The 20,130-nt window shown below is 44.3% G+C and overlaps 1 protein-coding gene across 3 annotated transcripts in view; it reads left to right on the forward strand.

Moving 5' to 3' along the window:
* LOC128107729 (ubiquitin-conjugating enzyme E2 E2) overlaps positions 1 to 20,130 on the forward strand; it is a 307,382-nt gene that overhangs the window by 212,613 nt on the left and 74,639 nt on the right. The gene's annotated exons all lie outside the window — the stretch shown is intronic.

Here is a 20,130-nt window from a genome sequence, read left to right on the forward strand (position 1 = left end):
GTGGGGGATGGTAAGTGCAGAACAGTCTCCGTACTCTATTTCTAGATGTCATGCATGCAATTCTGATTGGCATCATTATTGTGTATGCCAACAGTGACACAGTTTCAAACTCCACCTTTGTGCTTACCTGTGGAGGGACAGAGGATTATTTTGCTGAGATGTGGGGTAGGGGTGGGAGGAGCTTGCTTTTTGTTTTTCTTTTGACCCAGGGTGTCACTCTGTTAGAGTCTGGCCTGGAACGCACTGTGCAGCCCAGGCTGGCTTCAAGGCATGGTGACCAGGCCTTAGCTTCCTGTGTGCTGTGGTCACAGCTATGCTTCCCAGGCCCAGCAGGACATCCTGTTTTCATGCTCCTGGGCACTCTGTCAGCCTGAGGAAAGCAATGATGCACAGTCCCCACTCCCCAGTGCACCTCTCTCTCAGGATCTCTCCTATGCTCCCAGCCACCAGTGGCTTCCAGAGTAGAGCCTGAGCACACTGCTCAGTGTCTGGGCCTTGTCTGGTCCGCGTGTGCTGTTCTCTTCCTTAGGCCCTCTCCTAGGAGCAGTCTCCTGACAATTGTCTTTGACTCCATCATTTTTCTCTAGGGATAATCAGGGCAGCCTACTCACCTGAAATAATGAAAGCCTGTGCTTATCAAGCATTCTTGATATTTATATCTTTTTAGCATGCATTAATTACACAGAATAATGGATTTCATGCTTTGTCATGCATGTCTAGGAAGTAATTTGATCATACTTACCCTTGATGTTTTTTGACTCCAGAGAGTTGGTCTGATTTGACAGTCCCATCCAGGTGCTTCCGTTCAGGTACTTAGCACACATCCTGTGCTTGTGCCTCTAGAACAGTGTTCTCGGCCTGCCTTAGGCTGTAGCCCTTTAACACAGTTCTGCATATTGTCGTGACCCTCGACCATAAAATTATTTTCATTGCTACTTTATAACTGTAATTTTGCTACTGCTGTGAATCAGAATGTAAGTACCCGTGTTTTCCAATGGTCTTAGACAATCCCTGTGAAAGGGTCGTTTGACTCCACCAGAGTTGAGAACCACTGCTCTAAACCCATTTTCTGCTTGAGGTCTTTGAGTAATATTCTCCAAAAGAGTATCCCATTCTCCTCTTGGTGGTCTCTCCTCTCCTGGATTTTTCACAACCTGTGTTCACAGCTACGTTGTTCACTCTGTGCATGGTAAGAAGAATGAAGTGCATTTCTTGACTTCTAATCATTGTGCTGAGACTAGATGGAGACTAGACACATGGGGTCGTGCAGCCTAGCACAGCGGGATGCATGTTTGCAGAGATTGTATTTTAAGTGGGGTCAGCTGTGGAAGGGAAGTGTTTTTTGCTGGTTTTTGCTGGACTTTACAGTAGGACCAGTAAGAGACTCCTTTGAAACTGGTGAAATGAATCTGCAGATTAAATTCACAGGCCTTCTCTGCTTGGCAGATGGGCCCGTCACAACAAACAGAAGAACACATTGTTATCTGATTCATCTTTTCTAGCATAGTTGGGAATTGCACTGTAACATTTCTACTGGTTTCTGGTTATTCTAAGGGAAATATACAAGTATATCATAGTTTCATAACTCGAAAAACAGGTCCATACCCATTGCTGGCACCGTAATGACCAGTACGCCTACCTGCATACGGAGTCAGAGTATACCTGGAGTTTATAATGGGTCTATACCAAGGTGAGACCTTTGACATGGCAGCCTTAAAAGCATGTCCTCTTTTTGTCCAGGTTGACCTGTCCTCTGCTTCTAGAGTAAAATGAGAGAAGTCACTGGTCACATGCTGGGGTTTGGAAACTGAGTGAACCAATCCATGGAGAGTAGGAAAGTCCCCAAGATTCCTTTTTACACTCAGTACAGGGAGTTTGGGTTAGTTAATGCAGGAGGCACATCTGCCTGTTCCCTCTCCACGCTGTTTTCTGCATTGCTTAGGGACTAGGTAGATTGTTGTTCCTTTAATCCAATCTTTTATCAATATTGGTTTGCCCTTCAGTCATCCGAACAGTAAAACTGTCATCTGTTTCTCTGTAATTTTTGAACTTTGCTGCTGTAGTTTTTGAAGTCGTTTCTGTCTTGATAGCCTGAGTATCCTCTGTATAGTGTCAGCTCTGTTGGCACAGACACTGAGCATAATTATTATACTAGATATTCTAAAATTTATGGGATAGGCAGTCAAACACCACTCAAGTTAGTGACCCACAATGTCAATTTAACAAATCCAAATGATTTGCTTTCATTTTTGCTGTATTGTGTTTAATAAGCTGTTATTCCCATTCTGTGTATTATAAATGTCCTGGGAGCTGCTGCTGCCCTCAGCATCCAGACCTCAGAGGCGTGGATAGAACACCATGCTGATGGCCTGCTCATGGTGATTTCACTCTGCAAGGTTTAGTTAAATTCCTTATTGTCCTTTTTATTAAAAAAGAAAATTCTCTTGTCTGTGTTTTTATATTGTCCCGCTGAATTAAAGAGATGTAACCATTAACCAAGTTGTCATTTTAAAAATTACATTGTGAGTGCTTAACAGACTCTGGTCATAAACAGTATAATTGTGTTTTCAGTGAATAAATTGTCAGCCTAAAATAGAAAGAATTCTTACAGGAATTAGGACAGAACTTCCCTTGGTGTTTTGCAAAACCCTTAGCCAGCCATGAATACATGAGATGGTCTTAATATTTCACAGGCAAAGCCCTGGGTCAGGTACTGACTGATAGGATTTTAGCAGCTTTTGTATGATTCATTTTTAATGGGAATGAGCAACTTATGGAAGTAATTCCATAGACTAATACCTAAATGTCCTTACATAGGATGTTGTAGAGGATTTTAGCTGGTTAGTTTAAAAACTATGTTTTAATAACTGCCATAACCAACTTTCTGATTCATTGTTATCTCTCACCTCAGACTGTATCTCTGTAGCTGTGTGCACACATGTATTCACACACATATGCACTAGTTCCTTCACACATACCTTTGTGCATATGCACAGTTCATTACTCCTCTCTAGAAGACATGTGCCGTTAATAAAACCATGGAGGTGTTTACCACTAAGTCTGGAGCACTTGGAACAGTGCCTGGCTGATGATAGAAGGAGCTTGGAGTAGACGTATTTTTAAGTCATCAGTTGAGAATTTGGGAGATGAGTATAATGTGTTTTGATCAACTCTTTTGATCCCTCCCCCAGCTCTTCCCATGCCTCTCTCTCTCATCGCTGCTTTTCTCCTCCAAATTCATTGTGCACTTTTTTTCACTTCACACACTTTGAGGAATTCTTCATGTTACCAAATTGTGAAACACACTTCGGGGACAGAAACTGTGTATATTAAAGCATAGATTGGCACTCAAATATAAGTCAATTCTCATAAATGTGTGTTAGATAGCTCCATGTTGTTAAAATTGTGACAGTTTGTATGTCTTATACTCTGATCCACCCTTTCTGTTCCATTCCAAAAAAAAGAACCAAAGAATTACAGTGGACTTTATTCTGAATTAGTGAAGATCCAGCTCTTAGTGAAAAGCCCTTTTGAAAATGAAAACTGCTCGTCACCCAGTGGAGGCAGTGTATAAGTGCACACACTCAGTGGCGTGCACAGTGACCACTGCCTGTGTGAACAAAGCTCTCCTGGCAGGGAGGTGGACTCTGCAGGGACAGTGGGCAGTGACTTGCTTGAGAGAAAAGCCCTGTTGGAACTCTTTAGTGGAGAGTAATTGGATGAGGTCTTGCAGCACCCCCCATACTCTTCCCCCACCTCCCCCCCCCCCAAAAAAAATGCGTGGTGATCTCTGTATCACTTAAGCCATCATTTTACTAGTTGTGTGCATTGTTTGCATAAACGTTTGTGGAGCTGATGCCCCCCTGTTCTGGCAAACTTAAATAAGAATCCTATAATCGACCACTTGGAGGGAATGTTATCTTCTCTCTGTTGCAGCCCTACCAGCTTCAGATGGTCATTGTGTCTCTTCCTTATATATACTTTAAATGGTATCTAAACAAAGTAGAGTCCATGTTCATCAAGGCTTAAACTGGAGTGGGTGATAAAATTTGATTCTACCAGCATTTAAAATTTCAGTAGGAAGTTATAAATCTGTGCTGCTCCGTTTTAGTGTTCCTGTTTTTACTCCTGCTTTGTTTCCTTGCTTCCTCCCTCCCTCCCTCCCTCCCTTCCTTCCTTGGTTTATTTCTCTTTCCTTCCTTCCTTCCTTCTTATTCGTCCCTTCCTCTCCCCAGGATGTGAGGAAGAGAAAGACAGAGGCCCAGGGTGCATACACTGGCTGCTGACCCACTCCCGTCCTTTCTCGGGTTTCCCAAAGCTCCTCATTCATTCTGGGCTGATCTTCAGAGGCACATACTGTCACACAGTGTACAGGCAAAGAAGGGACTTTAAGGACACTGAGAAGTGATTTTTAGCAACTCTCTGGAATGCCATTATATTGGACCTACTGTGCTAACCTTGGCTAACTGTATGCAGGTGTTACAGAAAGTTACAGGAATGGACATCAAGACACATGTGGCCTGGACAGTAAAACTGTGAAGTGACCACTGACCAAATCTTAGCTACCTCTGGCGTAAACACTTAGTGGACAATTTACTTCAGACAAAACCTTGACTGACATGGCTCTGCCGTTGTCTCTGAATAAGGAGAGGGGTGTGTTTGAGAAGGGGCTCTGAGTCCTAAGACTCCATGATCTTGGACGCTGGAAGGTTGCCATCAAGACCTTAGCTAACCTTGAATTCTGTATATAATGTATTGTACAACATGTATTCTTGTATTCATTATACTCAGGTTTTATAAATTACAGTTTTATATTGGGCTGAGGAATTCCTAGCGGTAAGAACATGGCTGGCTTCTTTCTGCTTCTTATATCTTTCAGCTTTCACTTCAATATCTGGCTCTGGGTTTTTAATAAGACCGTTTAGCAATTTGTCTTACAGTTTTATTTGTTTGGAGTGCTTGTGTGTAGTATGTGTGTGACCACATCCACAGTGAATGTATGGAGACTGGACTACATTTTTCAGGAGTCAGTTTTCTCCTCCCACGTATGAGTCGTCAGTCTCGGAGCACTTTTACCCCCTGAGCAATGGCCCTGGTCATAGATGTCACTGGCCCGCGGTCAGTTCTAGTCTGTATCCGTTTTCATGCATGTTAATAACTCTTAAGAACTCACATATCATGGAAGAAGGTTTGAATGTTAGCTCCGATGTCAGTAATGTCAAACATTTCACAGTATGTGGAAGAAATCTCCACCTAAAGAAATGGGTAAGGGCCGGATGGTAGTGACGCACACATTTAATCCCAGCACTTGGGAGGCAGGGCCAGGCAGATCTCTGTGAGTTCCAGGCCAGCTTGGTCTACAGAGTGAGATCCAGGACAGGCACCAAAACTACACAGAGAAACCCTGTCTCGAAAAAAAAAAAAGAAAGAAAGAAAAGAAATGGGTAAGTAATCATGTACGTTTATTTAAACATTAAATACATGATTGAAACTGAACATATAGGTATTTCCATTAAAGGAAACCAGAGAGAGATTGAGATTCTCATTATCAGCTTCTTAAAATAACATTTCATTTCCTAATAACTTCAGATCTGTAGGAAAATTGAAAGATAATGCAGAACTTTTCCTTAATTCCTCTATTTCTCAACTTAAGTTCTAAAGAAATATGTCTCCTGCTAGGCTTGAAAGTGTTTCCCTCCAGAACTCATGTTAAACTTAGTCCGCATTATGAGATGTGTGAAGTGGGACCAGGTCAGACTGAAGCGGGGCTGGGGCCACGCTTTTGTGAGTGACGTGCCGCTCGTGGATTGTGAGTCACTGGGTCACGCTGCAAGTAGGTCAGCTACAGAAGCCTGTGGTTGGGTCTCAGAGTCTCCTCATCACGATGCCTTGCTGCCTGCACCACAGTATGATTCTGCTAGCAAGGACAGCCCCAGTAGATGACTTTTGACCCTTGGCCTTGACCCATAAGTTAAAATAAGTCTTTGTATGTCCTCATTCTCTGATTTGGGGACATTGGGAACAAACTATGACTGACAACTGCGTTATGCATTATGGTGTCCTGGATGGAAACGGGGAACAGAAAAGGAACATTGGATAAAAATAAAGGCAGTCTCGATTAACTATGGGCTCTAGTTAGTTAGAGATGATGACTGTACCATAGTACAGAAACTACATGGTGAAGGAATTGGAGCCAAGTGCTCAAGAACCCCGTCTTTGCAGTGTTTCTGTAAACTTTCCTTGTGCTGCTGTGGATCAAACCCAGAGCCTTGCCTCACCACTGTATTTCAGCAGAACTGTTATAGCCCAGCCCTTAAACCTAGGACTTTTGAAATCAAATTTTGATTTTTAAAGGTGCACATCCCCCAAAGGAAAAGAAAATTTGGTTACTCATGTATTCACTGAGTACTCAGGCTGTGTGCTCAGCATTCCCCGTGAACTCACACCTTCAGTCAGAATGTCCCCTCATTCTGGTGTTTCTAGTCACCCTACAGCTGCGTAGGTGGCAAAGATGAGGCAGGCTATTCCAGGAAGAGCCAGTCTGTCATCTCCTGCCTGCTGTTAACCTCCAAGTTAGCTACACAGAATTCAGAAAAGAGCCAGAGAACCAAAAGAAGCATGCATTCATTCATTCATTCATTCATTTATTTATTTATTTTTTTATTTTTTTATTTTTGAGACAGGGTTTCTCTGTGTAGCTTTGGAGCCTGTCCTGGAACTTGCTTTGTAGACCAGGCTGGCCCCGAACTCACAGAGATCGGCCTGCCTCTGCCTCCTGAGTGCTGGCATTAAAGGCATGCACCACCACCTCCCGACTAGGAAGCGTTTCTTTAAACCTCATTTTAAAACTGTAAAACTTCTCAGTGCAGAAAAAAAGCTTTGTATTTCCTAACTTCCCAGGCGTCACTGACAATCCCTGTCATCAGGGCACTGGTGAGGCGGTGCTGAGCAGCAGTCAGAGGGGAGCACGCCGGTTTAGCAGCCATTAGAGAAGAACTTCCTGGTGTAAAAAGACAAACATTCATATCTTATGTCCTGCCATGAAGGAAACTTCTCTTTGGTTTAGGGGAAACCTGTTCTTTGTTGAAAGTCTAGAAACAGATACATGTGACGAAATTGAAACAGTGGTTGGAGGTCCCCAGCTCTTCCGATAAGTGGGGTACTCTGACTTCAAAATGACACTGGGTAATGACGGCAGTTTAACATGTACTGACAATGCCGTTTTGTAATCTTTTTATCTATCTATCTATTTATTTTATTTTGGGGGGTTTTTCGAGACAGGGTTCCTCTGTGTAGTTTTGGTGTCTGTCCTGGATCTCACTCTGTAGACCAGGCTGGCCTGGAATTCACAGAGATCCGCCTGGCTCTGTCTCAGGAGCGCTGGGATTAAAGGTGTGCGCCACCCACCACCCCCTGGCCTGTTTTGTAATCTTAACACAGGATTACCACAGGTTTGCATTGATCTCCCCAACAGAAAATTAAATCCATCAAAGCAAAGAAGCCCAGCTGGCTGCACACCCAGAGAATCAAGAGAGGCCTCCCTATCATGTGCTCCCTCCCCACTTGGTCTCAGTTCTAGCCTGGGAAAGGCTGCTCTAGCCAGTCCACCTGCATCTGTACCAAACAGCCTTTCAGGAGCTGCATGGAGCAGGAGTGCCCATCTCGAGGAGTGAGGTGTTTTTCTAGGAGTCACACTACCCTACTTCTTTTGAATGAATCACTTGGCGCTCTACCAAGCGGTGCTTTTCATATTGTACATGCACAGTGGCCACCCTGGGTCCCTAGCATTTGCTCTTTTGGTGCTGAGTACAATTAGCCTTTTAAACGGCTAGGTTCAGTCACAAATTGAAGCTCCCCTGGTGGTCAGGGGTTGGTCCTTCTGAGGCTGAGAAGGTGCCTTTAATTATTCATCCCTCCGTTTCTTTCTTCTAGCAGCCTCGGCTGCACTTTATTGTTGGAGGTTAATCCAAACTGGGAAGTGGGTAGATTAAGCCTGCTTGGCGGCCAGTAACCCACACTACCCCAGCCCCAACCCCACAGTGTGAGATGGACACGGGCAGGTATTTCTTACCCCCAAACCTCTTAGTCTCTCAGAGACAGCCCACCTTGACAGGAATTGAGGCTATGGCAGAGCGGGGGCTCTCAAAGCAAACCTTCTGTGAAATCTGTTTGCATTGCTTACAGAGAGAGAAGGCAAAGGTTGAGGTCTGAAAGGCGCTAATAGCCGCTACAGAAAATTGATGTCGATATCATGACTAATGAACTGTGGGGATACTAAATCACCGAGTTGAATGCTGAAAGTCACTTCTCTAAGTGTTTTACAAAAGCGGACTGCAGAATTGCTCATGAAAGCCGGAAAGTAATGGGCAGTCCTCCGCTAAGCTGTTGAATAAGCCTATGACATCATCGGGAACAGCTGTCAGAAGAGCCTGAGAGGCTGTGAGGAGTGCTGTGTTCCCACATCCTTGCCTTCCCTCTCCTTTGGAAAACACGCTCTTCAGGGCTGGGTAACAAGGAGTGTTGGGGACTCCACAGGAGAAGCTGGATGGAAACGCTGACACAAATGATCGGTGCGGGATAGCTCATTTTATTAAGGGAGGTAATAACGAGAAAGCTGTTTAGGATCCTGTTTGTCTGCCCCTCCTCCCGTTCCCCTGAAGTCTTCCATGCTGCTGCTTCCTCCAAGCCATTTCCAGGTGGGCGGGGCTTTGGGCAGTGCTAAGCCCGGCTCCCACAGGCATCCATCCCTGTTTTCACTCCCTTTCCCTGTCCTCTTGGAACACACAGACCACCTCCCTGCGTGCTGGTGGGGTGCAGAAGGAGTGGGTAAGAAATGAGATCTGCACACATGACTGTTTTGTTTGTTCTTAAGCACAGACTCTGATTTCATGAAAGGCACCGAAAAGCTTTGGGAAGCCAGGTTTCCACATGTGTAAAGAGGGATTTCAGGAGGAAGAAGTGGGACACTGTCCCTTGAGGATAAAGCCTTGGGGGCTGTCGTGATAGGTGATGCACACACAGTACCTTGTTGGAGTGGCCATCATGAAATGCATTGCTGAGTTACTGTCCCATCGTTAGCTAAATCGCTGAGTGTCTAGGTGATGTAAAGATGTGTTTCTTCAGAGCACGATTTCTCTTGTTTGCCTGCCTTTAGGGCACTTGTTTGTTGTTTTGGCCAGCTCTAGCCTCTTAAGCAATAATGTGGAGAGAACTGCATTTAGCTCATTTTTGGTTGTAGACTTTTGCTTTTCCTGTGTACTATAACACTGAGCTTTGCTATCAGTGACAGGTAGACACAAAAGTTTTTGCATGTTTTTCCATTGGAATCAGTTCTAACATTTACTGGGTCACTGTTGCTAAACCTCTGGATATCTTTATCCCTTCATTTTAAATACCATATTGAATAGCAACAATTTGAAGGAAAATGCTTCAATAGTAAGTTGCTAATTTTAGATAACCAAATTGCTCCCCAAATCTGCACTCGATTCTGTAAATATAAATATCCTGTTCTGCACCAGTGGGGTGACTCAAATGATAAGAGCAGCCAAGCATGGTGACCCGAGTTTCATCATGTCTCCCAGATGGACAGAACTGACCTCCACATGTGGGCCATGGCACACGTGTGCCCACACACAAAATTAATTAATGAATCTAAAACATTAAATTTAAAGTCTGATTCTTAAGATCCCCTTAGCAGTGTTCTTTTTTGCAGATAAAAAAGTGAGACTCTGAGGTCTAAGAAGTGCACAGTACCTGAGCCATAGGACGTGCTTTTTATCATACAATTTCACTTTGTGTTCTCTTCTTCGGACCTTCCGTCGGTGCTGTCACCTCTCATGTACACAGCCACCTGCACATCTGTCACCTAGAGAGCAGTAGAATGCAGGTTCTGGCTCGGTACATCCAACAAGCGCCACACCCTGAGCCCTCAGTCACTGCTCTGCTGTTGTTGGTATCGTGGTGCTTCTTTCCGGGTGCCAAGTCAGCTCTGCTTTAGAGGTGCTTGCTCTGCTTTGGGGATGCTGGCTGGTTTTTGATCTAATAAGTTATTGGTCAACAGAGACTGGCATTACCAATCATTGATTGATTACTTTTGTGAGCTAAGCACTTACTAGGAGAAGAGGCCAGAGGACAGAGACTTTAGCATGCAGGATACCATATGGCAGGTGTGTGAGAGGCAAATCCAAGAGGGAGGTCAGCAGCCTTAAACAGAAGTTCCGTTTCTCTTGCGAGCCGCAAGAATATATCATAGAGATTCAGCTGTGTATTGAAGCTGAACTATGACCGGCCAAGGGTCTGTCAAAGGCAAAGCCATTTATTATGAATATTTGGTGTTACCCAGCCTTTAATATTTCAGCTGTCTGCTGCTATGAAATCCTTGCATGCCCAGACCAATTGGTAAACAATTCATCTCCCCAGACCTGCTGAACCTACTAAGTTACTAACCGCCCTGCTGAGCTTAGACAAGCTGGAGACGCCTAGCTTTGTTTCCTGTGCTAATGAAGTTCAGACCATCCCCTCGCCTTGAGGAGGCCTAGAGGTTCTCCAAAGCACTTTGAGAACAAAAGAGGTTTTTACATATCAAGGTGAGAGATAAAACAACAGTCCTGAGGAGGCAGGACACCACGTGCCCAGGGAAAGAAAAGGCAGGTCTTTTCTGTAGACAGGGAGAGAACAGCAGAGAGAAGAGAAAAGAGAATGGAAGAACTAGATGGGTAAGAACTTGAGAGGAACAAACTGAGATGGGGAAGAACTAGGTTGAAGGGCTAGAAGAGAGGACTAGAGGAACAAGATGGAAGATGAGGATGAGCCAGATGGGGAAGAACAAGATGAGGAAGAGCCAGATGAGGGAGAAGGCGATGGGAGAGGAGCTGATAGGGGAAAGAACTAGGTGGATGAGAACCTAGAAGGGGCAGAACTAGATGAAGGAATTAAGATAGAACCTAGAGGGGACAGCAGATAAATGTAGAGAGAAATCAGGCAAGAAAGGAGCTAAAAATTAGAGCAGAGTATAAGCTTGTAGAGAGAGAACTGACAGAATAATAAAATGTGTGGACTAAGGAATTTCGTGTACATAGATTCATTTTTTTTCTTGAAAGATTAATTATCAGCTGGTTGTAGATTCTTCCCGGACCCTGGAAGGGGACTTTGAGGGGCTGGACCCCCATAGTCAACGATAGGTTTCCATGTCCTGCCCCGGGGTCAAGAGAGATGTGGCCTTCTGAACCACTCAGCTCCGCTAGTCCCTCTTGTCACCCATCCATCATAGCACCAGTTCCACCTCTGTGGCCCTTTCTGGCAGGCCAGCACTATTGTGAGCACTCCATATATTACTGCCTTGATGCCCCTGTGACTGAAATGGAACCACTCTGGAAGATATAAGGGGGCTGAGTCACTGGGTGGTTAGATAAATTGCCCTGAGCTATAGCAGTCCCAAGATTCAGACCCTGCCTCCTGGAATCTGATGCATGATCTCTTTACCTGTGCGCTGTTCTGGTAGTCCAGTGTTTTGCGGAGGTGTATGTTTCTTATTCTGCAGCAGACTCGCATGGAGGGTCGCTGTGTGCCAGCCACTGTTAGTCTCTTCCCAGGAGAAGCAGTTTTGGTTTTATCTGATTATTCCTCCCATGCACCACCACCGCCACCACCACCGCCACCCATCCCCTACTCCCTGTGCACATGCTGAGAATTGCTCCTGAGCTGGGTCCTTTTTTCTAGAAGGAGATGAAGAGGGTATACTGGGTGATGAAGAGGGGGTGTCTTAGTTAGGGTTTCTATTGCTGTGATGAACACCAAAAAGGGTTTATTCATCTTACAGTTCTCAAACTGCTCCATCACTAAGGGAAGTCGGGCAGGAACCCAAGGCAGGGGCCCAGATAAGGGACTGAAGCAGAGGCCATGGAGGGCTGCTGCTTACCGGCTTGTTCCCCATGGCTTGCTCAGCCTGATTTCTTGTACAACTCAGGAACACCTGCCCAGAGGTGGCACTGCCCCAGTGACCTGGGCCCTCCCACATCAATCATTGATCAGGGAAATGACTGACAGACATGCCCACAGGCCAGTCTGGTGGAGGTGTGTTCACAGTTGAGGGCCCCACTTTCCAAATGACCTGAACTTATGTCACATTGAAGAGACACTCACCGGCACAGGAGGAACGGCTGAAAAGCACTCCAGGCACTCATTGTCAGTGGTTTCGGGTAACTGAAGGTTTAAAAGGACTCTAGTTCTGTGTTTTAAATCCTCTGATTGCCCAGCATTATAGACTCCAAGTTCTAGTCTAAGCTGCTTCTGTTGAAGCAGATGCTTCCCAAAACCTTTATACTTTATTTTAATAACACCAATACACATATGCGCACATGCAGACATACACATGTGCACACATGCACGCACACACACAGAGTTAGATTTGGTACTTTTCTTTGGCTTCTGTTTGTGATCATAAATGAATGTGACCTGCAGAGTGTAACTTGAAAGGATGAGGCTGTAGCTTAGTGGTAGAACACTTGCATAGTTCATATGAGGTCCTGGGTTCGATCCCCAAAACCACAAAAATCAAAAGGGGAAAGGAATCGTTTTCCCATCAACATTCCCTAAACATTCAGTACACTGTTTGCTAGCATGTGCACTGTGCTAGGTGTTATAAGTAATCTAGAGAGGATGTAAAGTACGCCGGAAGATGTTCGTAGCTTTAGTAAGAATGCCGAGCCATTTATCATACACAGGACCTGATTATCCCCCAGTTCTGGTATCTGAGGGGTTCTTGTCACCAGTATGTGGGAGCAACAAGAGATGACTGGGAACAACCAGACGAGTTACTTACCTGGTTAGTCACATGCACTGGCACTCTCACTTGCCGTATAACGGGCTTTGATTTCTAAAGACTTGGGGAACATTGCTGACTCCATGCATGCAAATCCTGATGTTAAACTGTGTTTACTGACACATCAGATCTCCCAAGAGTCAAGCTGTTGTACACTCTAATGACTTCGCAAGTTCTGTACTACCTGGATGTGTATCAGTGATGGGGTCACAAGAGCATCATCGCGGTCATCTTCAGTGATGGGGTCACAAGAGCATCGCGGTCATCTTCAGTGATGGGGTCACAAGAGCATCGCGGTCATCTTTGTTACCACTTTTCAAACACTCAACTCTTTATAACCTTTGCTTCCTGACAGTGTGGTCCTAAAACCCTTCCTATAAGCTGTAGCTAATTAATCTTGGAGTGTGTTTGTGAGTGTGTATGCTGTCCACCATGCTCAACAACCACCACAATAGCAGCTGACATTTGTTTACTTCCTAGCTGGACTGTGTGTCCCAATCTTAGAGCAAAATTCAGCTACTCAATGAGGTTAGTGTCATTATTAGCCAGTTGTACAGATCAGGAAGCTAGGACATAGGCAGTCTGCACATTCACTCATTGTCTGAGCACTGACAGGGCCAGAGTTCAGATGAGCAAGTCTGAGGGAGAGCCTTTCGTATGCTTTCCCACAGCTCAGTATTCCAAATGTCCTCTACCAGCAAGCTTTGATCTGCCTACCTTAGGGAAGAGTCACCACTAAAATTACAAGCCAGTCACTAGTATGGCTTCTCACATCCGCAGTCTTCGTGAGGCATACACAGACCCTTCTGTTTTGTACAGAGCAAACAGTCCGTGACACTTAGAAACACTTAGGCTGTTCTGGGCTGGCCCATGCTCTGCATGCTTGCTCTCCAATATAGTCACTGCTGGCCACATGGAGTTATTTAGATTTAAATTCCTTCTGACCAAATGAGATCGTAATTCCAGTTCTGTTCCCACAGCCTCGCTCACTCCGAGTGTTTAATGGTCACATGTGGCTAGTGGCTGCCGAGTCAAATATGGATGAGCTGAGACAGAACTCCAGGTTCTCATACACGTTTTACTGGACAGCTCCCTCAGAGCAGCACTGTACAACAGAACTATACTGTGAGCTTTTAAAACCACATAAATTCTTTATGATGTATTTGGCCCAGCATATTCCAAATATTACCATTTGAGCATGTAATTATTATTATCTTAGATCAGCAGTTCTCAACCTGTGGTCACAACTCCTTTGGGGGTCAAACAACCCCTTCACAGGGATCGCCTAAGACCACCAGAAAACAAAGATATTTAATTACAATTCATAACAGTAGCAAAATTACAGTTTTGAAGTAGCAATGAAAATAATTTTATGATTGGGGTCAGCACAACATGAGGAACTGTATTAAAGGGTTGCAGCATTAGGACAGTTGAGAACCACTGTCCTAGATTACATTTATTAGTAATATATACTTCCCTTTTTGCATTCACATTGGAATCACTCAGTAGTGCGTGGCTGCTGTAGAATATAGCACACTTCAAGAATTTGTTTCCCTCCAAGGGGTTCTCACCTGCAACATGCCAAGCAGGAGTGAGTGAGGCCTTGTAGCTCTGCCGCCACTTTCCTGACTGTAAGATTGCAGATAGTGCAAGCGTGCTTCCTAAAGTGGCAGGGGGAGCAGACAGCTGAGACACAGCCTGCGTACTGAGCAGGCACAGGAGGTTTGTGTGCCTCGGAAAACACAAGTCTGTTTTTCAGACTGTTGCTACCGACTAAGCATTTCTTTAAAAGACACACCTTGACCAGATAAAGCAACCCAAAGTGATAACATCAGCTGTGTTGGTTTTAATCCACCCTCAGCTGCACAGACAGCTGACTTGAATAAAATCTGAATTTCTGATTGAAAGACAAATACAACCCTGTGAGCAGAAAGTGAGTTTAAATAGTCTACAGTTAGTGCCCTTCTTGCTAACACATCTGTCTTCTACTCCTGAGTCCTCTGTTGGTGGCACTATGTGGTGACAACTTACTTGACCTATATTATACAACTACCCGTGGTTTCCGTTCCTGGAAGATCATCTTAAAACTTCTCAAAGTGATTCCTGGAAATTATGTCTTCACATTTGAAGAAGGTATTTGTTCATAGTTTCATAGCTGTGTATTTTTTAACCGACTTCTTCATCTGCCTTGAGATAATGTTGTAACTATAACCTATAATTTACTCTCCTTGAGCTTTTCTTCCTGGTAAACTCCTCTATTCATAGTGGGTTTAATTATAGCTCAAAATGTAAGTATGTGTATTATTCATCTGAAAAGAGTGTTCACTTGGCAGCAAGAGGCTGTTGCTATGAAAGCAGCCTTGTCATCTGGGCAGGATGCATCATCTGCTTCACTACCAGCTCAGCCAATGGGAAGATGGGGCAGAATATTGTTCTGGTCCCTCCACTCACTGTTTTGCAATGTATTTCAGTTATTCCCTTTGCAATGAATTAAGTTAACTGTGATTTTATTCACATTGTCTTTTAAAAAAGAGAAAGAGTTGCTGAAGAGATGTCTAGTGGTTAAAAGTACTTTCTGCTCTTCCAAAGGACCTGGGTTAGTTTCCCGGTGGATCCACAACCATCAGTAACTCCAGTTTCAGGGGATCCAGTGCCCTCTTCTGGCCTCCATGGCACCAGGCACACACGTGGTACACTTACATACATTCAAGCAAAACACACACATAAAGTAAAAATAAATCTAAAAACAATAGAAAAGAGGGAGAAACCCAATACTTGAAATAAAATTGAATGGGCCTTCATCTTCATTACTTGATCTGTGTGGCTCTGCTTCCCCAATCCACCTCAACCCTTGTTCTAACCAGTCACTTGTGAATTGAGGTCCATCTTTCCAGTCCATGCCATTTTAAAATATATTCATTCATTTATGGTGCGGGAAATTGAACTCAAGGCCTCATGCCCAGTAGACAAATACTTTACCAGTGAGCTCCACCCTCAGTCAGTCAGTTTCGATTTTGCTTTCGAGAATTTCCTACATGAATATTATGTTTACATCATTTTCATCTCTTCCTTTACCCTTCCCAATTCCTTGCCCCCCAGTCTCAAATTCATGACCACTTTAGTGTGTGTGTGTATGTGTGTGTGTGTGTGTGTGTGTGTGTGTGTGTGTGTGTGTGTGTGTGTGTGTAAAACCTGCTGACTCTTAGTGTTGCCATCTGTGTCTGTATTTAGGGCTGACCCCTTGGGATTGGTAATCTATCAAGGAACTTCTCCCTGGAGAAGATTGAGTCTCCCTCTCCCAGCAGCCATCACTTGCCTGCAGCTCTTCATCCGTGGGTAGACTTGTGAGATTCCCCATCCACGCGTGTATGTTGACTTGTGTTGTCACTGTGCTGGTCTTGTTTAGTCAACCATATCTTGTTATATGTAATGGGTGTAGCCTCCCTGTCATATATATGTAGTAGACACTATTCACAGCAGATGTCCTGGGCCTCTTGCTCTTACAGTCTTTCTATCTTCCCATTCTATGATGTTCCCTAAGCCTTGGATGTAGGGGTCGTGTTGTGGATGTATCGGTTGGATTTGGGCATCTCAGAGTCAGTTGTTATCTGTTTTCTGACTAGTGGATATCTGTAATTGTCTCCATATGCTGCCAGAAGAATCTTCCTTGATGAGGGGTGAGAGCTGCACTTGTCTGTGAGTGTCAGGGTCAGTATTTAGAACACAGTTGGGAATTACACTGGTTTAAGAAAGGGCAGTTGAGTAGGTTCTCCTCTAGGGTCCATGACCTCACCAGCATGAGGAGTTGGCTGCATTTATAGTACTAGGCATGACTCCCTACTATTGAGCAGGCTTAATGCCTGTTAGTTACTCCTAAGAAATAAGTGCCACTATTGTACCCTGGGGGCATCTTGCCGATGCTGACTGTTGTTGTAGTTCATAAACTTTACAGCTGGGTAGGACACTAGGTTAGTTTTTAATGCACAGTAGTATCACAGAACTTGCTCAACTCACATAGCATTTTATAGCCTTTTTAATAAATATACTTTTCTTTTTTTTGGTTTTTTCAAGACAGGGTTTCTTCATGTAGTTTTGGTGCCTGTCCTGGATCTCACTCTGTAGACCAGACTGGCCTTGAACGCACAGAGATCTGCCTGCCTCTGCCTCCCAAGTGCTAGGATTAAAGACGTGCACCACCACCACCCGGCACTTTTCCACTTCTTATTGTTATTACATCTGTATTTCTTTTGTGTGCGTGGATGTGTGTATGTATGTACATATTCATGCCCTAGTGCACATGTGAAGGAGGAGTGGGTACACTTCCTGGGGATCAGGCTCACGTCATCAGTTTGACAGCAGGCGTCTTTACCCACTGAGCCGCCTTACCCACCCACATACTTTTCCTGTATATAAAATTTGATGCATATAAATGAACATACTTGACACTACATGATTAGATTATCAAACATTGCTTCTAAGAAGTAGAGTGTGGTGGCTTGAATGAGAATGGTCCCCATAGGCTCATGTGTTTGAATACTTGGTCCTCAGTTGGTGGAACTGTTTGGAAAGGATTAGGAGGCATGGCCTAGTGGGAAAAAATAAGTGATTGGAGTCAGTCTTTGAGGTTTCAAAAGTCTGCCCCATTCCAAGATAGCTCTCTCTGCCTCTTACTTGTAGAACCAATGTGAGTGAACTCTCTGCTAAGTCTCCTATCAAGGCTGCTGCCATGCTCCCTGCCATGATGGTCATGGACTCTACTCCCCTGGAACCCTGGGCCCCCAGTTAACTGCTTTCTTTTTTATGTTGCCTTGGTCATGGTGTTTTAATCACACCATGATATAGAAGAAGACCAAGAAACCACTCCCCTGAACGCTTTCCTTGTTCAGTTTCTTGATTTACCCCATAGTGCGTCAACAGTATATTCTCTCGGTTACTGAGTTGTCTTGTGCTGCCTGTCCAGTGGCTTTTGAACTTGAGGATCTGCTCCTGCTGGTGTGCAGGGTCTCAATGCCAGACAACTTTCCAGTAGGTGAGTTCATCTGTTTCCAGTTAGGACACAGGTGCTGCCAGCGTTGCTGTTGCAGTGACCTCGGTGTGCATACACCGCCGAGTCTGTGGGGTTTGAGTACGGATGCTCTGCTCTGTAGCAGGACTAGGTTCAGTTGAACTAAAGTCCGCATTCTTTATTAATACGTGTCTTTGTTTTTAATTGAAATGGCTGTTATACATGTAACAAGCACAGTGTGACACCAGTTAGATGTGTGTACAACTCAGACATTAGCCGTTTCTTTGTGTTTGGATCATTAAAGAAAAAGTTTGCTTCTAGATGTTTTGGAGTGTTTAATGAATTCTTGTCGACTGTACTAGGGGTGCCCTCTTATCTTTAGTTGCACCCCTGAAAGATGTTATCCAGAAAAAGCTTTATCCTGAGTTCTTGCCTTCTCGAATGAAGAATTCTGCCAGGAGACACAGACAGTTTAGGCAGAGGTTTACTTAGCAAAGCAGAGCAAAGCAATAGTGTGCTCCAGGGAGTGATTGGAGTGGGCTGGCCAAAGGAGTAACATCATTCCATGTTGTGCACTTTAAGAAAGTTTGCGACTTTTAAATGGGTGGCTTGTTAATGGGCTAAGGTGACATTTTCTTTCCTGAATCACAACAAATGGCTTCTCTCTTTTAGGGTCTTTCTGCTAGTGATCCTCTTTAAAAGACCATGGGTGAAGGAAGGGAGGGAGAGGATCTAAAACACAATGCAAATAATAATGGAGCCACAGTCTTTTGAGGGCATCCTTCTTAGCATGCATGTGTGGCAACTAGGAAAGTGCTCACTGCCTTCCTTCCTGGTACAGCAGGAAGACCCTAACTGCAGCATCGAGGATGTCTAACCACAAAAGGATGGCCCAGCTGCAGTTTCCCAGGCTCCTTCCTGTCTCTCTCTGCCCAACCAGGAAACATGGTTCTGGTGATACAGCTCGATTTCCTAGGCTTCCTCACACCTAACTCCTTTATCTACTGGCCCATAGCCGCTAACCAGCCTGTCTTCACACTGGGCTCTCAAAGCCACTCTTCTGCTTCTGTGAAACCCATGGTGTAGCCAGCACTCGTGAGTGAGAACACACAGCATTTGCTGGCCGGGCCTGCCTTTGCTGAGCTTAGCACCTTCTTATGATGCTGCGAAGTACAGAGTTTTCCTCCTTCCTTTCTTTATGAAGAGCGTGTTCTCCAGTGTATTTGAACATACTTATCTGCAGTATGTAGAAATCAGATTTTCCCAAGTCCTCATCACTGTGAAGTTTTGTTTGTTAAGCATTTACTTTTGCCAATTAATTGTTATTTTTCCCAATTTTGATGAAACTAAGTATTTTCATTTTTATTTCTACCTTTTAGAAATGTCTATTAGTGTCTTTCTACTGGGTTATTAGTCTTTTTCCTATTAATTCATAAGAATTTATGTTTAAGCCCTAAGATTTGGTCAGTTTTACATTATCTAAATATTATTTCTTAGTTTATAGACATGAACTGTCACTCAAACTCTAGAGATTTTATTTTTGCATGGAAGAGAAGGAAGGGGATGGGGAAGAAGGGAGGTGAAGGGAGGAAGGGGAGGAAGAGGGAGGAAGAGGAAGGAAGAGGAAGGAAGGAGGTGAAGGGGGGAAGTCTCTCTTTCTGTAACCTGTGAGAGGAACATTTTCTTTTCTACTTTGCTCTGTTAGTGAGGTGAATTACATTAGAATTTTTATCACTGTTTAGTCTCATCTTGGTTTTGATCACTGTTTCTTGCAGTGACTTTGAAATCACATCTTGTAGCTGAAAGTTCCTAAGCATGCCGCCTCATTACAGGCTAGGAGGAGTTCATTGCAAACAGTAACCTGAGAACACAGAGGGAACCTGAAAATCTCTCAGTTCCTTTGAGTTTCCCCCATTTCTCATGGGCAGCAGGGGAAGGAGTGGCTCTGAGATCAGGCCCAGGGCACTGGGAGCACTGAGCACCCACCGTACCACTGAGCCACACCCTCAGCTCCTGGAAAGCTGCATTCTGTCTGTGGCACTGCTGCTCACTGACAAGGAACGCCATTCACTTTCACACTGGGCTTTATTCTCCTTAGGGAATTTGTTGGAGATGCAGGTTTATGTTGGCCACTTATAGTCATGTGACCTGCTCAGCCATTAGCCTGTCATTGTTCAACAAATGTGTACTTGGAAGGCAAAATCTACTCTTCAAGAAATTTTTATTCTAGGGAGGAACAGAGTGGAAGTTATAAAATGCAGTCATGAAATAAAATGCCACTTCATATCATCTAGGAGATGAGGTA

The sequence above is a fragment of the Peromyscus californicus genome, unplaced genomic scaffold (assembly GCF_007827085.1).
Source record: "Peromyscus californicus insignis strain IS unplaced genomic scaffold, ASM782708v3 Scaffold_12__1_contigs__length_115047231, whole genome shotgun sequence".
In the NCBI taxonomy this organism is placed as follows: Eukaryota; Metazoa; Chordata; class Mammalia; order Rodentia; family Cricetidae; genus Peromyscus; species Peromyscus californicus.